This window comes from Mya arenaria, chromosome 1, assembly GCF_026914265.1.
Source record: "Mya arenaria isolate MELC-2E11 chromosome 1, ASM2691426v1".
In the NCBI taxonomy this organism is placed as follows: domain Eukaryota; kingdom Metazoa; phylum Mollusca; class Bivalvia; order Myida; family Myidae; genus Mya; species Mya arenaria.
This window is the reverse complement of record NC_069122.1, coordinates 3136878-3160825: the sequence shown is the minus strand read 5'-3', so window position 1 is coordinate 3160825 and position 23948 is coordinate 3136878. Positions and strand designations below refer to the sequence as shown.

At 31.4% G+C, this 23948-nt stretch overlaps 1 protein-coding gene across 11 annotated transcripts in view; it reads right to left on the bottom strand.

Moving 5' to 3' along the window:
- LOC128234062 (corticotropin-releasing factor receptor 2-like) overlaps positions 1-23948 on the bottom strand; it is a 339798-nt gene that overhangs the window by 133473 nt on the left and 182377 nt on the right. For 10 of the 11 annotated variants that reach the window (XM_052948041.1, XM_052948072.1, XM_052948030.1 and 7 more), the window contains one exon: positions 14690-14760. The gene's annotated coding sequence lies outside the window, so the exon portion shown is untranslated. Of the gene's footprint in view, positions 1-3620; positions 3641-14689; positions 14761-23948 lie in introns of those variants that run through there. The other variant, XM_052948136.1, reaches the window with a different exon arrangement.

Sequence of the window (23948 nt, the reverse complement as noted above, 5' to 3'; positions counted from 1 at the left end):
AATATAAACAATTCAGTCTGTACAAAAATAAATTATTGTCAATGAAAATAAACGAAATTATATGTCCCTGTGGTAAATTGAGGAAGGGAGGGGGGAGGGGGCTGATTTTAATCCATGAACATCGTTGTATTGTAAGCATCATACTTAACAAGCGAACTTAATGTCTAAATAAGGTTGGCCACCTCCAGTATGACAATAGTTTGTTTATCAGGACTAGGAATGAAACCATCCGTATTTCCAATCAAAACCCTTTCTAAAATAACATTCTTTCGGAAAATATTTCTTAATCAAACACAACGACAATTCGCAAACGGACGTCCAGCTAAAGAACATTTGAAAATATACGCCGAAGCCCAGTGGCCCCAAAATAAAGGACACGTCCTTCAATGTGACAACAATACAAACTAATGGTATTAAAAATAATGAAGCATATAGTTAGGTATGACAAAATAGCAAGGTAGGTTTAAGAAAGTCAGTACATTTCTATAATTCAAACTAAATTGCTATTCCCCTTGCCTAAGTGGAGCTATTACAAAATAAGTATATGATATTTAGAGAGTTGGATTGTGTTGTCTTAAGAGCAAGCACATTTGCTCCGCATTGATTTCTTCGTTAACAGGTGATGTTGATATCCGGTCAGTGAGTACTTGCAGTAAATTTATGATTTATTTGCTCTTTTGCGTTATTTTTCATTGTTTTCAAGTTGGTTCGTGCTCTGGTCTGGCTTATATATTGTAATACAGTAATTATTGATACATGATGGGACAAGTGTGAGATTAAGGTCATGCTAAATAGTTAATGTCCCCAAGTAGTTCCGCTCAACTGTCACTGACCGTTCCAAGGCGGTTAACCCCTTATTTAAGGGCAACGCAATTTTGATAAGGATATTGTTTGTGCGTGGTGTTTGCATTGGTATATGTGGTGCTGGATTGTTCTCGGTGATTGTATTTGTGTATGTGATGTTAATATAAGTGTGTTTATAGTTAAACGTCGTTTGGGACCTTGCCTTCTGCACCAATACAGGATTTAATTTTTAATTTCAGACTACTGAGCTCTTCCATCCATTTTTCATTGTATCTTTACGTTAGATGATAACATTATTTAATATCTGTATGACGAGGTAAAAATGTAAGTCCACCGCGTATATATCACCGGACATATCTGCATCGCAATAGAAAAGTCTCTGTTGTTTTAACCTAAGGGATTTAAACAAATTCAGTCAAAAATATGCATCAAACCCGAGCGTGAGAAATCGTGTTTTGCCTGTTCCATATTTTTTTTAAATTAAATTAATATTGGTAAGACCAAAATATAGTTTTAAACACATCAAAACAGCTTAGCCGAAAACAACTGTAGGTATCAGTGCACCAGCCGTATATGACTCTGATTATGTTAAAAACGCGCAAAAAATAAAATCTGTAAGCTTCTAGCTTATCTTTAAAATTGCATAATACAGATGGTGTATATACTGACAAAAATCTTCCAACGACAATAAATATACATACACTCTATTTCAAAATACATTAAATCCTACCTCAATTATAAACTAGTTTAACCGACGCCAACTGTTCTCCTGCGACACTCTATATAAGTGCTCTTTTCCGAAACAAAAACGTCTTTTTCGCTAGTGATGTTGCACTATTTATTACTAAATCTTTCACTTGCCAATATTCTCTCACGCTTTAAACAGCTCACAGTATTGTAGTATTGTACCAAGAAAACCTGTATTGATTTAATTACTTAACAGGTATTAACATCAATACTCTTCAATCTCCAAAGAACGTCAAGTTTAGTTCTTCCAATACAATTATAAGTGACGCCATCTAAGGACTATGGACTCATCAATCATGTTTTCAAGTTTCAAAATGTGTCAATTCATACACAATCAAATCATATCACAATAATCTATTTAGTTATAATAATAAAAATAATAATAATGATAATAATATTAATAATAATAATAATAATAATAATAATAATAATAATAATAATAATAATAATGATAATGATAATAATAATAATAATAATAATAATAATAATAATGATGATGATGATGATGATGATGATGATGATGATGATGATGATGATAATGATGCAGTGTAAATTTGAAAAAAGGGATATTGCAAGGGCCTTAATTGTCTAACGTAAGGTTTCCAATACAATTTTATATCTACGTTAGACACGGATACTTAAGCTAATGCAGAAACATGCTCCGTAGCCTGCTATTCTCTTGTGTTGTACAAATGACAATATTTAACATAGCAGGGTTACATTATTTGTTTACCTTTTGGCTTATAATAATTAAAGACTTATGTGTTGACATTATATGCAAAATAAAAGCATAGTCATAACATACATGTAGATTATTGTGTTATATGAAGATTCTGGGAATAGCTACCATGTAGGTATATTAAGACATAGATTTACCAGTACCAGGAGAACGAGACATATAAACAAAACGGTTTAAATATCTTTGATATTAAAAAGTTACGTTCAAAATATCTAATCATCATACTAGTGATCATTATATGCAGAATAATATTAATACGGCCAAACATGTATCCGTGAAATTCAAATTGATACTGACCAATATCACCACTTCAATATAAATTTGCCTGGCACAATTGTGTATTTGAAATAAGGTCAATCTTTTTCCCGTAGGAAAACAAGTAAAGTACAATAATTTGAACACATACAATTTATAAAGACTTTCTAAAGAAAAATATATATAACATGTGTTTATGAATACAATTATTATGGCTAAATTATGTTTAACTATAAAGTTTACAATACTTGTCAAATTTCCAAACATCTTTTATAAAATATAAAACAATGTTAAGATCTTCGATGGAAGGAAGTTTGCGTTTTGCGTATTTTTACTTACTTAAATGAATAAAGAAATAAGATAAAATAAAAACAGTTTTATACTGACTGAAAAAGGGGCGTTCATATTGCAGTTCTCTTTATGTACACTGTTTTATCATTTATAATTTAGTCCAGTTTGCATAAATTTGCTAATACGTGAACGACTAAAATACACACGAAATTACAGTATTAATAAAAAAATAAAAAAATGTTTTAGTTTTTAATCCATATGCGCGATAATACGAAATAATAAATATTTTTGCGAAATAGTCATGTGGGATCTAATGCATGTAGCAAGCTATTGGACTTGTTTCGGATTTTAGGTTTTGACAGGAGTGAAACGTATCTTTTGATGAACAGTTATTGAAAAACATATTGTTTGTACATAAGTCAGTATAACTTAAGACTTGGTCAACATATAATTGTATGTTCATCACACCCAAATTATTTCAAAATCACTTTAAATACACCGGCCAAAATGTTTTTTTGTAAATTTATCAATATATAAAAACCGCCTTTCATTTACAATTGATGTTCTGTTCAAACGTAGTTCTAGTGCTTATTTAAACAGCTACGCCGAAAATATTGTGGTCATCAGTGCAGCAACCACGTTGATCATGTTAAAAGGCGCAAACAATTAAGATTTTAGCTTTTGGCTTATCTTTTAATTTAAAGTATACAAGTGGTGTATATACTGAAACAAATATTGACAACTTTGATTCTACCTCTAACATAAATATCACAGTTTAACTGACCTCAGGTGGATTCCTATGAACACATTTCCGAAACCAAAAAGGTGTTTTTCCTCTAATTATGTTGCATTATTAATCCCTCAATAATACAGTTGCCAATTCATACTCTTATTGAATTTACCAGCACACAGTTGTGTTTAATAGCACCAAAAAGCAATTTATTAATTTAAAAACTCAACGATTATAACGTCACAATTCTACAAACCTTAGAACACATATTTTTTCAGGGTCATATAATTAATGTCTTGATTGTTTGCGGCAAAGGGAAAACAATTATTCCATGCGTCGTTACTCTCGAAATATAGTATAATTGATCTGGTCTTCTTCTGTACGTTTTTTTTTAAGGGATAAAGATAAATATCAATGTGCAATGACTGAATAGAGTATACTTATATTGAACGACTTATTTAAATCTTTATAAATATGATGTTTCTAAAGCAAAACTTCATTTCTTCATTTATATTTTAACATAACTGTTTGATACAAAGATAACACTTGCTCAAACAAATATATTACTTTGAAGATAGTGTCCCTTTACATAATGATCATGCCTCCAAAATAGTTTTGTTATCTCACTATGGATAAAACCTTATTACTTATCCCATTTTATACTAACACGTTTTGTCCGAAACAATATCACAATAACAACGATAGAAACAAAGTCGACTTGACGTACGTTATTTATGGTAATTGCTTCCTGCACAAGCATGGAATTTGAGCAACCCCGTCGTGTTCAAATGATGTAAATTAAATGTCAATTATTGTTTTGGAAACCCATTGCCAGATCCTTTGAAAAGTGTTTCGCTCTCATGATAGTGATGCAAAGATTGCTGCGCTGTTTTGTAGATTACTTACAGTGCAATGAAACAAAAACAGAGCGCAGAAGCTGGACGTTTATTTCAGCTTGTTCCTGAGTCCCTTGTTTTGTTGTAATTAGCGTAATTTGTCCTAATCTACCATTGGTTCGTATATAAAGTATACAAGATGCCCACAAAGCAGCACATTTTATATTAGTTTCATGATTGTTTTTTTAACGCAATTGTCAATTTCAAATAAATCAAAAACAATTCTCGAGGCTTTGAAAATATGTTTGGTGATAAACTTTTATATCACATTTTAATTCGGATAATTTATGTGTCTGTATTTTTTCGTCAATTTTGATTATTGTGCTATCAAAAAAACGCTAAAATAAATGTCACACATTCTATTTAATGAAAAAACATTGAATTAAAACGTTTGCATCACACTGCAAACATGTATTAAATGTGAATTGATTTAACATAAATGTTTTTTTCTTGTAGACGACTTTGTCATTTACCGCAGACCAACACTTATTACCCTGTCTCGTATCGACATAACGCAGCCAAACACATTTGTTCATACCAAAGAATTGTGAAATATGAGAAAAACATGTCCTAAGCGTTCGCCTTCTTATTTTACTGCTGGTTTTGAACAGTAATCAGAAGGCATTTTTTTCTCAAGATTTTAGTGCATTAACCACAGTTCAACCAACGGCACTTCTAAAGTTTTGCTGTGCATAGTTTGATATTGTAAATTTGATAGCATCTAGCGAAAGGACTACGGTAAAACTGTATCAGTTTACTCGATTTATATCTATATTGACAGTTTGTCTTACAAGACAGCGAATCAGCAATATGTATTCCCGAAAACTTTATTACCTTAAAAATACCTTTATAATTTAATACACTTATAGTAACTGAAAGATTCATGTACTTTTAATATTTCTATAAATGTTATATATTTTACCATACAATTTTGGCGTTTTTTTCTTAAACATCAAAAATATAAAAAAAAATTCTGATGTGTTTTTTTTATTTAAAATTCTGGTCATGATTCTTTTTATTATTTATTAATTGTATTCTAGAATGCACTGGATTCGTTGAAGAGCGATGTGAATACCTACTGGCAGCGTATCCAACTGTTCCAACACTTGTGACTGCTGATTTATAACGCATGTAAATCGAGCAATTCATTGGGACTTCAATTGTCAAAAACAGAACGAGTATTGTCATATTTCATATGCATACATTTCAATAAAAAGGAAACTAAAAATAGGAAGTATTTCAACGCATTATATCAGTGTTTGAAATAAAAAAGTGGTAAATAACTTTCTAAGAACGGCTATACCCATAGTGAAGCACCTAACATCAGAAAATGTGGCGTACAAAACGTCATTTCACGTAAATTACAATCATATTATATTGCCAAGTTTGATGTTTCATTTAAATAAAGAAAAAATATATTCACTTTTCAATTCAAATTTAACTTGTTTGATTATAAGCGTTATTAAGTAAATACAGTTGTATAGACTATAAAGAGTTTTTTGCATTAAACATATTTGTCAAGGAAGCGACCATAGAGAAGAAAAAAACGTACTAGTTGACCTGTCTGTTTAGGAACACATCGATAAAAAGTTAAACGTCGAGGAAAAGTTTGTATTTAATCATATCTATATATTTGAAATAACAGTCAATTCGGCATACGGCGAATTCGATAACATACGCTACGCGTTCAGGGAAGTTAATATATTGGCATTAGGTCTTTCTGTTTTATCATGGATTTGCGTTTTTTATTGCGGATGAAATTGAATTCCAAAACTTTTTACATTTTCATCTCAATTGAAATTACATTTCCGGCTGAAGTATATATTTATCATTTTCTTTCTTTTCACTCTGAATCGCAAACTCCTGATTCAAAGGCAATATTTTGAAACTAAACTTTGTTAAAGGAATATACGCAATTGTGATGTAATGTACTTGTATCATTTAATGTATTTGATAGAGAATTGACCGCGTAATAAAAGCGAAATTTACTTTTTGTGAAAAGTGTTCCCGTTCTGCTATCAAAATCATGATCAACACATGCAGGACTGGGACAAAATATCAATGACATCATTTCCGACAAATAAAATAACGAGTAAATACTAAACTCAAATATTGCATATACTAGTTAATATAAAGGGTAGCAAATTAAAACAAACGTTGACTGCGCTACATACTTGCAGTTCCTCAGTACGTTGAAATATGACCTTGTGAGCAGGCATGCCGCGGATAGATTACCAGAGGTAATTCCAGCTAACGTGTGAACATTAAAACAATGCGCCTTATTAAATAAAAATTGGTAACACTTTCCAGACCTTGTTGCGTGCTATACTTCAAATAACAGGAGGTAAACAGAGATTCGAAGATGTCGGGCATTCATTCTAATCCCGCTGTAGCTTAATCTCAATTTATAGGAAGGCAATACCATTATCATCTCGTAAAACATGTTTAAACAGCAGTGTGCATTCTCTGAGTGTTATTTCATAGCGAAACCTGTGGCCACGGAAAATCTTCCATAATTTTAATGGCAATTTCAGTATGCTTAGGTGTAATTAGTTAACCTTAATGACTGTTTGCACAAATAATGTTTGCATGTAATAGCTAAAAGGTTGTAGGATATTTACAATAAACACACACATTGCATGTACTAAGGTTTGTCTATCCAAAAAACTTCAACTTTAAGCATAGCTAAATGACATTTTAAATCACAAGTCCTTATATAGCCTTTGATAGTGATACATATTTATTAAATTCAATTAAAGATTTATATGATATTCAATAACATACAAGCCTGCAAAGCATTTTACCTCAATGATGAAATGAAACGTTTGTTTTACAATGCATACATCCTTCCAATAATTGATTATTGTTATCAGATTTGGGGCAAAGGAAACTCAAGTGACATACATCAGGTAAAAACCTTCCATAATTGGGCTGCAAAAGCCATTCTTAAACTTCCTAAAAATATCGTGTTTTTTTTCCGAGTCTAGTAGTTTAAGTCGTTTTAAATGAATACAAATACAGAACAAGACTTTATTCATTTAAGAATTCAATACGAATACGTTTTTGCCAACAAAATATAACAATACGTACAGCCTCCGACTCGACTTTCAAAATTAATGGAGATTGCTTCCTCCATTAATTATTTTTTTTAAATCTTAAATCGTAGACGCTTTTAAATCAGAAGAGCGGCTAGAACTTATTTATTACATCATTTGATACGCAAAAGTCATGCTAGAATAATAAATAACCTCCCTTAAAGCTATGTCGACACAACTTTCAACAATTATGGTAATCCCTTTCTGCATGAAGATGAAATATAAGCGTACCTTCCGTTCTTAATTGTCTGGCGTAACAAATGTGAATTATTGTTTTGTAAACCCAAGGCCGAACAAGTTGATCAATGTGAGACATTGTCCATTCTTAAAGGGTGCTGTACGTAAAGCGGAAATAAAATTCCCAAGTCAGTATCGTTATTTTAATTATTGAGGAATATTATGCACCTTTTAGACTTTCTCTAACAAATATTATACTTTGAGGGAGTACACCGTGTATAGTCTTTCAATTATTTTAATAATGCAATACTTTCAGCAAAAAAAACTGTTCTGATATATCTTTTTTGTCGAAATTTTTCGAGAGTTAAGTCCATTTTAATAGTCACATTTATATGCAAAGTTTGGTCACTTCTTGTCAAGCCTAACTAAAATAATTTAATACCATATGTAAATTTGACATCACCCTCCCTCCCGCCCGCCCGCCCGAAAAAGAACGTACGCTATTTAAAGTACAAGATTTCGCTTTGTGAAAAAAACCGATACAAATAAAAAATAAACGTCTAATTATTATTTCATCGAGTGAGCACTTCGTCTTTCTTGAAAAAAAAACTTTTAAAAAAACTAAATACTTTGCCCTTATTGGTTCTTGTTAAGGATTAAAAATCACTCCTGACGCTTTTTCTCAAATTTTCTTCGAAGTTTTCTTTAAAGGATCTTACATTATGTATTACGTTCATTTAAACTGATCTATTCATTTGCCAAACCATCTCTTTTTTTAACAGTAGGAATGTGAAAGAAGTACGAAATACATCACTATAAATCAAAAATGGCTGAAATTCAATTTAAAGTTACCAACAGGAAAAAGTGCAGAAAATAGATCATTTTATTTGGATTTTAAAAGATAAATTTAAAATCAGTTTTGCTGAAATGTCTGTATTGAAAACAATACTTGGAGTAACAATCGATTAAGTATCATGCAAATTTAATAACCGGCGCTACTTGTTCATTAAAGTATAATGGAATTCGCAAAAGGTCATTTGTTATGCTTTGTCGCCATGCTTAGCATGATGTTAACCACACATAGCAATGACGAAAAAAGTAAATTTTTAAAATGTTGAACACTTTATCTCCGAAACGTTTCTGTAGTCCTGACCGGGTAGCGTATACATTCAACCTTCCACCTCTATATTCATACACACAGCTTCTTACAACTATTATCTGGTAAAAACCAAAGACACGATTTTTTCATAACGTTAATTTCCGTAATGAGAACCGATTGCAAAATAACCGCAATATATTCCTGCCCAAGCCTGTCATTTGAGAAGCACATGAATCGCACAACGTTCCATAAGGAAATAACCAGTGTGTATCGAAATATGAGCCACGTCGATATATGTGCTCCAATCTTCCTAGTTATCGTAATTATGTCATGTCTCGATAAAAGAGACTGAAACCCGATATTCGCATTGTGTATTTTTGAGATTCAGTTGATAGAGGGGTATGTGGTTTTTTAAGAGACTGAGATCGCAAACACTTCTGTCCGTTTGGATTACTTCCTGCATACTACGTATGAATACAAGTTCAACTTTGGCGACCTACGAGTAGATCGGGTGCTCCTTTCCGACTTGAACTTATTTGGTGTTTATTGGCGCAATCGTCAGAATAAATATACGTAAAATTAACAAAACAGAACATATGAAAATTTCTAGATTGTAATGTGCCTACACAAAAAAACCAAGACCAAGTCGTTGAGAAATGAAGCACTATACAAGTTTCGAATCACACGCATACTGTGCTTATTCGAGTACCATAACGTGTTTATAGTGAAATTTCGCAAACGACGTTTAAACCAATACTTATGTGAAGAACTACATAAATAAGCTCAGTAGCAAAAAGTTTAATGACACTGGGTAAACGCCAAAGACATAGAACACAAAAAATCACAAACAAGAAAAATGAAAAAACAGCACAAAACTCAACAAACAGCACAGTGCATACATATTATAATTAAAAAGACTAGTTATGTTTATCAAATTGAAAAAAAACTAGGTATATTTATCAAATTGAAACTTTCACATGGAAGTGTAGTTATGATATAGCTTCCTCTTTATATAAAATATATAAATTATATACAGCTATTTGTAGGTTTCTTCCATTTTACACCGATTTGGTACTTTATAATAAACATTATGTATATTAGTCCAGCTTCCACGGATTCAATTATAGAAATATACCTATTTGAACGCTGTTGAGTTATTGGCACGAGATCATTAACTGTCACATAATAGTTATTCTTGACAAAATAATACCACTTTATTCAGAATTAGTTTGAATGCGTTGCCTTACATTAAAAATGTTTGTAAAGGAAAACAAACTAATCCTTCTTTACCATACGTTACATGTAGTATGAAAGTTGTTCATAATCCCTTTACAATCAAAACAGACTAATATAAAACATTCATTAATTATTTTCAGTGACAAAGAACTAAAATATTTATCTACAGTACAAATTGAACGCATGAATTGACCTTTCCTGCGTAACGTCTTATTGGTATAGGCAAACGTAGTTGTCTTAACCTTTGAGCATTGTGTTCTCTTGTACGCGTCATACTTAACGTACGGCCATAATTTCTCAGTTAGGTCACCCATCTCCTCTATGATTGGACAATTTATTGTTTGTAAGGTCTAGGAATAAAACCAACTATATTCCCTTTCAATCTATTTTTTTTTAAAAGCAACAACCCCCTAAAAATAATTTTTCAAAATGATATCCATATCCTATAGTGAGCCTAAATTTAAACAACAACAGTGCTCAGCCTTGATCTCACCGTCAACAAGGGATGCTGGTATGCGGTCATTGAGTACTTGAAACTAATTTATTAGTTTATATAGTTATTGTTAGCGTTATTTTTCATTCTTATTATGTTGATGCATGCTCTTACCAGGCTTCTTTATTTTAATTTTATTAGTAACTATTGATCAATGATTAGCAAAATGTGAGGTTATGGCCATGCTAACTAGTTTATGCCCCTAGAAATTCCAGTGAGGTCTGTTTCACTGACTATTCAGGCGGTAATGCAATTATTTAACGGCAAAATAATTTCTGTTTATGGTGTTCGTATTGGTGTATACGTTGTAAACTTGTTCTTAATGTTTGTTTCTGTGTATGTGATGTTAATATGTATCTGGCTATAGTTTAAAGCTGCACTCTCACAGACATTTTATTTATTTTTTGTCTTGGAAAGTGCAAAGTTTTGCGTAAATATCAGCAAACCGATGACATAATATTGGTGACACAAATCAGATCGTAGATTTTCATATTTCCGTTCGAAAATTATTGTTTTATGGTTTAAGAAAAATGCATAAAATAATGTTTTGTCAGCAGTCTTATATAACTGGTTTACATTGATTTTTGCAAAAATTGTCTTGTTTCAAGACAAAAAATGAAAAAAAGTTGTCAAAACCTTCAGTCTGTGAGAGGGCAGCTTTAATGTCGTTTGGGGCCTTGCCATGTGCCCAAGAACAGTTTATTTTTTAATTTCAGACTTCTGAGCTCTTCCTTGTATTTTTTTTCATTTTATTATTACTTAAATGATATAACTATTGTATAGCTTTATGTCCAGGAACAAAATGTAAGTCGATGTGCATATATATCAGCGGGCAAACCTGCATCGCAAAATAAAAGACTTCGTTGTTTTAAACAAAGTGATGAGTACAAATTCAGTAAAATATTTTCATCAAACCCTAGCGTGTAAAATCGTGTTTTGCCTGGTCAATAAATTACTCTGTAAATTAACTGCATATGCTAATAGTGGCGAATATTACAGTAAATGATTAGTCAAAAATGTAGTTCAAAACTCATCAAAGCAGCTTCGCCAAAAACAAATACAGTACCTGTAGTTATTGATGGTAAAAATAAGGCAGCCATATTTGACTCTGATATGTTAAAGGCGTCAACAATACAACTTCTTAATTATCTTCAAAATTGCGATATTCAAATGGTGTATATACTGAATTATTTTTTTAAAAGACAAAAAATGTATACATTTTATTTTTAGCAACATTAAATCCAACTTACACTTAAATATCCTAGGCAAACCGATGTCAGCTCTTTTCCCACGAAACTCTATATTAGACCTTTTTTCCGAATCAATAATAATTTTGCGTTATTTATTCCTAAATGATTCAGTTGCCAATATATAGTCTTAACGATTTAAGCAGCACACAACGTTGTTGTATAGCATCAATAAACAATGTATTGATTCAATTACTCTACAGGTAATAACATCCATATTCTTCAAACTCTAAGAGCAAAAATCGCACAGCTTAGTTCTAATACAATTATTAATGACTCAATAAAGACCTATATATAAGTCAATTTAAAATTAAAAATGTTCTAAAGTAAGTTATACAAAATCAAATCATTTCATACAAACCTCTTATATAATGATATATAAAACCCCTAAAACGTCGTTTAAATACCAAATGATATAAATGTATTTCTTTCATGCTTAACGATGAAATATGGGGTTTTAACAGTGAAATAACAACAGTGAAAATATCAATATCGATATTATCACTGAAAAATAATGAGTGAAAATATCAACTTTCAGAACTACTTTTAAATTCCTTTGTTGTTACATGAACTTGCCTTGATCAAAACAGAACACTGGACTTCAGTAAATTTTGTCAACAAATGTTAAAAAAAGAAAAGAAATGTTTTATAAATTTAAATAAATATATAATTGGAAATTAACAACTTACCGTTTATTACCGGTTATCCCGTTTATCAAACATTACTGATCTTTGAAGCTGAATGTTCGAACATTTGCTTTCATACCAAACAAATTACAGACAAAAACAACTGTTCGAACATAAATAAAATTTTATATCATCGTTCAAATGTATTTTGAACTGTTTGCCGTTGTAGTACGTAAAATGAGCTTCCTGGAGAATTCACACAACAATTTACAGATAGATCCGGTATTTTTTACCCCACCCACAACTCAAAATGTGTCAACAAACTAGCGTGGCATTTACTCTTTATCTGGAAAACAAACATTTTAAAGCGAAACAGACTGGACTCTGACAGTAAGATGACTGAATATTAACTTACTATAAAAACACGCGTACATGCAGGCTTAAACTAAGAAGAATGGTTAAAATCCAGTGAGTATCCACATTTGTATTGCTAAACCATTTTACATTCTTTAAATAGCGGCGTAGTAATTTGATTATGTATTCATGCCCATCTTAAAATAAAAAAGTGTTTTCATTATTTTTTGGAAAATATGTGCACTAATAATACTTCTTTGTTTACTGTTTATAAAGCTTTGCAATGAAAAACGAGCGAATATTAAGCTATAAGAATGAATAGCAGAGAACTTTTTCTCAGCAAACCGAAAGTAGAAAAGTTGACAGCTATACTTATGCATGAGGGGCGCCCCACGGGTAGCGGCGTAAAGCCCACCCTTTTAAAAAAAGGGGGTAATTCAGAAATAAAAAAAAAAATCTCCGAAAATAAGCATAAAAGAAACAGAAAATTGTTTATTTCAGTGTAAGGTCGTATTTAATTTTACTCGTGATCATAAAAAAATAACTTTTTCACTCGTGGCTTCGGCACTCGTGAAAATATGTTTTTCTATGACACTCGTGAAATAAAATACGATCTTACACTGAAATAAACAAATATCCTCTATATCTTTGTAGACGGCTGTGTCATTTATCACCATCATTTATGTATTAGCCTTTCTAGTAAATTATAATACAAGCAAACCCCATCCCCTGTGATCAAGAATTGTACAATACGAAAAAGATTGTCTTAAGCCTACGCCTGATGTGTTTTGCTGTTTTTGAGCGGATATCGGAGGACCGACTTCTGTTAACTTTCTATCTCACCAAAAATACTTTAATATATTAGTCTTTTACGCCTAAAATCCTGAAGTAGTTAAATTGTTGCCAAATTTGCCTTATATTAAAACTTACTGTCAAAGAGTACAAACTATCTTTTTTTCTCTTTCCTTACCAAACATTTCATGTAGTTTGTGCTTTAAAAGGATTAGTTATACTACTTCTAGTTCCGTATTCCTTTCACAATCAATTTCCTCTGAACAAAACACGAATACCTTTTTAATTAAAATAAATGATATTATATTTTCCTGCAGTATTGTTTTAACTTATGAATTGTTATTGTCTGCGTAACTGTCCAACGGTCAAATTGACAGGGGCAAAAGTACTCGTTTTAACCTAAGAACAATGTTGTAGTGTTAGCGTTTCCTCAACTTGCGGCCTTAAAGTCTAAGTTAGTTTCTGCCACCTCCAGTACGACAATAGTTGCCCAGTTGCCAAGACACAAATATCATTTCAAAAATAAAAGACGCGCCTTACAATGTTAAAAAATATGAAATAATTGTTTTCATCAAAATGTAATAGATAACTAGGTATGTAGAAATAACGATAACGAGGGACAATATAAGTGAGAACAAAGGGCATGTAAAAAACTAGAGCGGTTGCTCCAAAATGATTCCTTCGCTATCAGGTGATGTTGGTATCCGGTCAATGAGTCATTTATTTGTTTCGAATGCTTGTACAGAATTAAGTATAATTCAAGACTTGGTCAAACATTAATTATGTGTGCATCATAGCCCAACGATGCCTCCTCACATTCAATATTTATCTACCGAACAATAATTTTATCTGTATATGTTTACACCGCCTGTAATTTACAGTGATTGAATTTTCCAAAATATAGTTATTTACTCATCTAAACATCTTCGCATAATCTTTAATTTGGTTAAAGATATCAAATCACCAGCCATAATTGCTACGACCATATTTGAAAGGAGCCAACAATAAAGTTTCCAGATTGCATTTTACAATTGAAGAATAAACTGAAACAAATCCTGGAACGACAACATATATTCGTGCATTGTACTCTAAAATACTTTAATCCTACCTCAAACATTAATATCCAAGTTATGCCGACGTCAGTTGTTTTCCTTCTACACTCTATATTTGTGCTGACTTCTGAAACGAAAAAGAGTATTGCGCTAATGATGTTGCATTATTCATTCCTAAATATTGCAATAGTCAATTTATACGCTTTAAACACCTCACAGTACTGTAGTTTAGCACCAATAAACAATGTATTGATTTATTTGCTTAACAGGTATTAACATCAATATTCTTCAAGCCCTAGAGCAAATATCTAAGATCTACCAATACAATTATTAGTGTCGCCAACTAAGGACTATTTACTGATTAATTAATTTTTAATGTTTCAAAATCAAATCATTTCACACAACGCTCTTTAGTAATGCCATATATTATATCAAATTCTAACACATTCAACTCAAACATTTGTATTACCCTAAATCAAGCATTACATTTGGTTTATTTAAAACAGATTATTGTCCTTGTAGACGACTTTGTCATTTATCACTATCACACATGTATTACACTTTCTATTATATACTCAATCCAAGCAAACCATCTCCGTTAACTTTGAATTTTAAAATTCGAGAAACAATATATTTAGCGTACGTCTTTACATTTGCATTTCAGTCGATACCGGAAGGCCGATTTCTATTAACTGTGTATCTCAACAAACCACACTTTGATATATTGGTATCTTTAGCGTGGAGTCTGTCTTAAAAAGATATAATACATATCATAAACCTTGCTATAATTCTAAGGTCATAACTTGTTATTTTAGCTGTCTTTAGTCTAAAAAGACAGGAACGTGTCTACTTAAAATAGTCATTCCCATTGAAAAGTTTTTTTATGATTTAATATACATGTATTCTTTGAATTTAAACGCTTTCAATGACTCGCGTTATAGTTTCCTTGTGTTGTTTGATTAAAAACTCTGGCCAAGTTGCTTTTAATTACAAATTCATTTTAAATGTATTTAAGTTTAAAGTCTTATTGTTCACGATGATACGCAATAATTTGATATTGTAATGCTGGTAAAACCAGAGTATGCAGAAGAAAACTGTATTATTTCAAAATTAAATGTATGGAGTACAGATTTGAGGGCTTTGAAATAATGTCAAAATATAAAATATTAAATCGAATCGCATTAAGGATCACTTGTTATTTTTTTATATTTCATGATATATTGACCCCTAAAACATTCGTCTGAAGCATTTCTATTTCCGTAGGAATCGAACTCAGAAGTGATATAATATACAATGAAAAAAATGGTTGCTTTGTGGACGTATTTGTCCTTTTCCTCAACTTAAACTTAGTTATACATGTTATGCAAGCAAACCAACTATTCACAATAATTAACAGGGTATGAGACAATGCATAAATATTGTACTCTTTTTAGGTCATGCTCTACGTTGTTTCCAGTTTAATAAAATCATCACGTATCTCTTATCTCCACATGTGTTATATAACAAAATCAATGTGCACGTTTGAAGAAATTGAACTAAAAACATTTTTTTTGTTTAATTGCCACTGGTGCAGCAAGTCATTCGTTTATTTCTAAGTTTGTTATATGATAAAGATTTACTTGAATAAATTAAAAACTCATTAACTGCAGGAATAGATACCTGATATGTCCTCTTGAGTTCATGAATAAAATTCTTAATACAATGGCCAATGTTTGTATTTAGAACAAAATGATGTCATGAACAAATTACATAATATTTCCGTCAACTAACCGTATTTTACGTCACTATAAAAAGAAAGCACATTGGATTAAAAGGTATATTGTTTATGTTGTGTTACATCTGGATATCATCACGCTATGTGTTATGTTAATAAAAAAATAGATTGGATGTACATTTTTTGTTTTTCTTCCGGGCACTACATCATGGCAATGCATACGACGCGAGAAATAACAACGCTTTTGTTATTTTTTTCAGTCAATCATCAGCGCAGGTGAAACAGTAAGGTCTTTTTTGTTATTTATTACCGGAAAAGGCCATGTGATGAAAAAACCCTGACACTCGTGATTATATAATATGCACTTTTTTTAACTCGTCTCGGAAGTATGCTAGCCAATGAAAAGTTTACTAATACATTTCCTGAACCTTATATCATATTTTATATATTGAAGTCTGATCAAGACACCAGATAACCAATTGTTCTCTCTATTCCTTTATCAAGAAGCCTCACGCTATTATCAATTGATATTTGTTGGATGAAATTGGTCGTGTTTGATATTACAAATTACATTGAATTTTGCTATGGTACTAGGTTCCTTAATTTGTACGTTCATTTTATTTAGACAGGTAGTCCGGTACTTGACTTTCTGAAACAGTTGCCTTTAAAGGGTATTTTTTATAATTATATATAAAGTTCTAGTATGATTAAAGTTCTAGCATCATTTAAATCTCTGGAATACATAATACCATAGCACAGTGTTTGAAATGAAACTGTAGAGTTGATCGCGTTAATCTCTGGAATACGTTTTATCATAGCACATTGTTTGAAATGAAACTGTAGAGTTGATCGCGTTAATCTCTGGAATACGTTTTACCATAGCACATTGTTTGAAATGAAACTGTAGAGTTGATCGCGTTTATCTCTGGGATACGTTTTACCATAGCACATTGTTTGAAATGAAACTGTAGAGTTGATCGCGTTAATTTCTGGTATACGTTTTACCATAGCACATTGTTTGAATTATAACTGCACAGTTGATCGTGTTACAGTTTCTAATCCTTATTGCTGTATTCTTGTGTTATACGGATAACTCTGGCCAAGTATATTTAAATTATTATTTCAATTTATCCGAATATCAGTGTTTTTGACTGACGGAGGAGCAAAATAACTCTCTACCATTGTTCTCTCTCTCTTGTTCTCAACGTCGGACAGCGCGGCAACGATATTATGTTGTAAAGGAAACTGTTATTCATATCAACAATAATTGATTTACTTATCAGATCACCCCTATCTCGTTCTAGTGGAACACTTTTAGCAACCACTGTGGCAATTACTACAGCAATTTGTTTGTAAAACGGGAATTATATTTAAAACGAGACAGATCAATACATATCATAATCATAATCATTTTCTACTAAGTCCAATAAAATTTAGCAATTATTTTAGCAAAATTTAAGATCAGATATTTCTTTAATGTGGAAAGTTCATACAACTTGAACGGTCTGCCAATCTCTTATTTTCAACTCGTTTTCACTTGTTAATATATTTAACGGATATTTAAATTTAAAGATATAAGACGAATCGCGATATTTGTGTATATTATACTATGTTATACAAATAAAACATTTGCAATTTCCTTAAAATATTTATAGAATCCGATTCTAATGTTTAGACAAAAAATAACATATATTTTTAGCATTATATACATAATCAACTTAAAGACGGCGTTTTTTTTAGATCTTTTAAGAAAAAGATTTTTACAAGAAAACTAAATTATTCATATTAACAATCAAACATTTAAGAAACTGTGTTAAGAGCAAACTTATGTGCAGTATAATGCAGACCCTATAAGGCATGTTTTTTCTACTGTCTGTCTCAAAATACAATGATCTATAATGAAAGTTTCTAAATTAACCCAGACGCAAATGTGATAAAAATAATATATTGCTGTGTTCAGTATTTTGCAGGAATCAATAATGATAAGAATGATATTTACAATAATAAATAATAATAATAATAATAATAATAATAATAATAATAATAATAACAATAATAATAATAATAATAATAACAATAATAATAATAATAATAATAATAATAATAATAATAATAATAATAATAATAATAATAATAATAATAATTATAATAATAGTAATAATAATAATAATAATAATAATAATAATAATAATAATAATAATAATAATAATAATAATAATAAGAACAAAAATAATAATAATAATAATAATAATAAAAATAATTAAAACAATAATAATAATAATAATAATAATAATAATAATAATAATAATAATAATGATAATGATAATAATAATACAACTACTACTACTGCTACTGCTACTGCTGCTGCTGCTGCTGCTGCTGCTGCTGCTGCTGCTGCTGCTGCTGCTGCTACTACTACTACTACTACTACTAATAATTATAATTATAACACTAATAATAAAATTAATAATATTACATAAAATCATTATCATCATCATCATCATTATCATAATTATCACATCTTCATCATCATCATCATCATCATCATCATATTTATAATGTCCTTTCAGGTAAAATTTGTATAAAATATTTCAGGAATGCATCACTATAAATAGTCTGCAAGTCTTCAAAGTGTCCTAGAATCAAAAGTGGAGAATTTAGATCAGATGACATGGTTGTCTAGAGATACATTTGACAAAGAAACAGCTTTAATGGAATGTGTGTATTGATCTAAATAACCAGCGATCAGATATTGCGGAAATGTCACTTGAACGTGACTGAAAAAAAGTCGACAAACATCTTTTTGACATGTGACGCTCTTCTCATAACTAGGCAATGTTAATTTGATCAAAATGCAATAATACAAACTACTTATCGCAGTTAGACACGGATACTTAATCTAATACTGAAACATGCTCAGTAGCCTGATTTTTTCTCCCACAGCACAATTGGCAATATGAATCATAGCGGCATTAATGCCTATATCAATATGTTAGGAAACAGTCAATTACCATTAAAAACAGATTCCTACAACTATTATCTTGTGAATATCAACGGTAGCTTTTCCGGTGTGTGTTCATTTCCGTAATGAGAAATCAACATTAACGACAATATTTTCCTGCAACAGCGTGTCAATTGAGAGACGCTTGAATTGAGTCGCACAAAAACATATGGTCATTATCGGTTTGGATAGGAAAGAGAGCCACGTCTCTCTATGAGTTGCAATGTTCATAGTTATCGCAATTATGTCATGTTCGTATAAAGGATACTGAAACCCCATGTTCGCTATTTGTTTTTTTTGGAGATTTACAAAAGCATTCGCAAGTCAAAAGAGAGGTATTAGCCAAGATATATCGTGACAAAATTTCGCCTTATTGTTTGCCTGATGACTCATACGTATGTTTTTGGTTAAAAACAGCTCAGTGCCCCCCCTAATTTTCGTCCAAGATGGCTGCTAAAATCCAAGATAGCCGCCATGACCTATTATATTATAAACACAACTTTGATAGCTATGAAGGTGTAGCATGACTTAAGTAAATAAATTATTTTAGTATTATTTACTTTATGTTTAAATCTTTCGAAAAAATCCTTATGAATTTCAATATGTTGATACAAAATTAGCTATTGGGTTGCCATAGCAACCATTTACCTTTCAAAACAATATGGTTGCCATTGTAATATGGTCAATTCTAAAGGTTAATTAATTATTCTATAAAAAAGTGTTTAATATTGTACAAAACATAGGTCGTCAAAAGTATGTTAAGAGTGTTGTTGATAATAATTATGAAAATTAGTCCAAAGCAACTAAAAGCATTTTAATATCATGCTTATAACTATTATTTGGAATGACTAGCCCTACTTTTGCCCATACAGTGCATAACAGGCAACATTAAGACAAAAACAAAATTGTGAGATTCTCATTACTTTATCCAGCAGGAAGTATCACTTTTCAGTTCAATTGAGTGCTTTTCAACATAAAGTGTTAATATTCTAGTACCAAACAACCCTAAAACATTTTGCTCAGGTCTTAACGGTATCTAGAAAGCCGTATTTAAAGTATTCTAAAGACATAAACCATATAACAGCGCAGTTTCAACCCTTACAGACTTACTCCTATCACGTCCCCTGCGTGGTCAAAAAACCATTTTGACAGTCCATATTTTGCCTAATACAATACGACTGCTCTATGACGTTCTATCAATTGCACTATATACAATAGATTTGATATCTTTTTTAGTGTAAAAAATCCTTTACTGCGCATTCTTAGAATAATATTTTAGCCCATTCAGAACAAATCATACCATGTGTATATCCAGTACCAATCTAATTTCATTTTGGTAACCATTCGGAGCAAATCAAGCCATTGGGTAACTCTAATTAAGCCTAATTAATGCCAAATGGACTACTCTTTGTCAACCCAAAATCCCATTTCAGACCCGGCAAACCAATAAGCTGTTCTTATGTAGCATACATGGTACAATGATATCCGGTAATACAGGCAAACACAGATATCAAATCCATTCAAAAGCAGCTCTAATTAAGTTTACTAAGACTTAAATAGACCACTGTTTTGACCCATGTAGACCCATGTGCAATTCTACTCAAGCATTCATAAAACAAACAAGACCACAACCGCAAGCTCAATTAGACCCATCAAGAACGTCATTTTAAGCCAAACATAAACTTTTTCACGGCTCTTATTGAGCCTAATCAGAGTCAAATAACACAGTTTGGTAACCATAGACCATATTCAGGGTTCATACCCATATTCAACTGAAATGAATTGTACTTAGTGATAAATAAAACGATAACATGTATGACCAACCATAAAGCACATTCAAAGCCAACCAACCAATATCCGATTCTAACTAAAGAAACTCAGTGGTATATAGGCCACAGTTTGGCAACCATGAATCGCATTAAGAGCCAACCAAACGCACTTGCAGCTCGACTTTAGTCTAACAGTGTCAGCTTAACCACATTATGGCAACAATAATGCATTGGCATTTCTAATCAAGCCTGCAAGTTCCAAAAGGTGTTCATCTTAGTAACCATAAATGTCATTTAAAGGCAAACAAACATATGTTCAACCAATGTAGGCAACTATTAAGCATTTCCAGAGCCAGATGCGAAAAACTACAGAAACAAGCCCCGTAGAAAAAAAGTTTAAACATAAAGTTATCCCGGTTTAATGGCATTAGGTAAACGAAAAACATAGAGCATAAAATCACAAACAAGAACATGGAAGAACAGCACAAAACTCCACAAGCAGTACAGTGCATACATACTATATATATAAAATACTAGGTATGTTTCAAACCAAACCCACGTGCATCTTTATAATTAAGCTTAGTATTCAATGTCGTGTGATGAACATATCAGAATTGGTGGATAGATTTGAGTGAATTCAATTGTTGATGGTAATGATTAAGAATAAAACCAGCAGTATTTCATCTGAATATTTTAATCAAAGAAAAAGCATTTTAAAAATATTACATCCTATCTGGAACATTATTTTAAACATACACAACCACAATTCGTCGCCTATGAAAAATTGAAAATGTACGGTCAAGTATATAAGACACAAGGATCAGTGTCGAAAAAAAGGACACCTCTTACAATGTCACAAAAAGTACAAAACAAGTTTATTTTGACGAAACTATAATAAATTAATATAAGAAAACTCTTATTGCACTTACCATTCTATGGCGGTAATTCCATCATATAACGGTAGAGCAATTTTAATGAGGGAATTGATTGTTTGTGGTGTTTGTTTTTTATGATTTTGGTGTAAGATTGTTTTTGGTGTTTGTATTTGTGTATTTCATTTAATATGTTTGTGTATATAGTTAATTGTGTGATGCTCATAGTTTCAAACAATGACTGCATTGTATTGAATTTATTTTGCATTAGGTGCTCTGAATTGTATTCCGCCGTCTACAGATAGAGTTGGGATCTCTAATCATTGAAGTACTTGGGGTTTACCTATAAGTTTATTATTACCCCCCCCCCCCCCCCACTCCAGTAAATTTAACGGTACCTAACAATACTTGTTAAACATACCTAGATGTTTTATATATAGTATGTATGCACTGTGCTGTTTGTGGAGTTTTGATCTGTTCGTGCATGTTTCTTGTTTGTGATTTTTTCTGTAGTTTTTCACATAAGTATTGGTGGCTGCCTTGCGCCTCTTAATAGGGTTTATTTTAGTTGTCGACTACTAGGCTTGTTGTTTTTTAAAGTTTTATTACGTTTGGTGCTTACAAAAATATTGTATAGTTGTAAAACTAGGAACATGTAAGTCCAATGTATGTATCTATTGATTGAATGCATATAAATAAGTTGGGGCTGTGCCTATTCAGAGAAAAAGAGCATCCGTTCCTTTCTTTGTTCACAGTTTAAAGTTCATTAGGTTTTACAACACATGTGGTAAATATTCAATTTCTTTCTGTGGCACATTCAACGTCGTTCATTCATTTTACAATCATTTAAACATGTCAAGTCGAATATGCCCAGTGTCAAACAGCATCAGAAACAACAGATTTATATGTATTCAATCAATGAAGACAACAAATCAGAAATCATAAAATCGGACTCGTCAAAAACATTTAGGGGTCTGGTGTGTGGAACGTGCCTATAAAATTCTCCCTTGTCCCTTAACTGTAGTTTGACCTCGTGTCCCTTCTGAGAAACAACGGTATTAGCGTTTTTCGCTACTGATGCTGCATTATTAAATTCTTTATATGTTGCATTTCAACTTCCATACTTGAAATAAACTGTCTCTCGGAAAAAGGGATTATCATCGTTGATCGCAACAACTTCAGATATAGAAGCAAAGATTATTTGTTATCGTTTATGTTGTATCGGCAATCCCCCCCCCCCCCCCGAAAAAACTTAAATCAACATTTTCGAAGGTAATAAGTTATGATATTTTAAGTGTATTGTTGTCATAAGTGTTTCAATTTTACGTTTAAAATTTATTAAAATTGGTTGATCTTTTTCCGCGTTATTGTGACGTAATTTATCAACAGTTTCCGATTTCTGTCGGGTCGTTCTTACAGATTAGGTGAGAAATAATTACTGTAAAGTAAAAGTATTTCTAACAAATCTCGAATAAAATAATGAACTATTGATGTAAATATAAGTAGTAAATTGCGGGATTGGTGTCAGTATCCGTGGTATGAACGCAGTTTTGCTGTTTAAAATGAGAGGAGTCCGAGGGACTCAATGCATACTTTGATCAGCCAAACTGCGTTTTACCCTGATAATGCCATCAATTCTGCAAACCATTCCTTAACAAGTGCAAGTGTCAGTTCATACTCTAAACGAGTCTACTACTTCACAGTGTTTTATAACACCTAGAAGCAATATATCATTTTAATAACCTAAATGGTAATGCCTAAATACATTAAAATGTCAATTAGTTTTTGATAACCTAATGCATGACACTTTTTAAAGTGTGTCGCCCTCATCATAGTGGAGCAGACATCATTGCGTCGTTTTGTTATTTTATTTACAATGCGATGAAAGTAAGCATAAAACGTATATTGTGCCATAAAACAGGACTTTTGCTGAATCCTGCTCCTTCCCTTGTTTAGTTG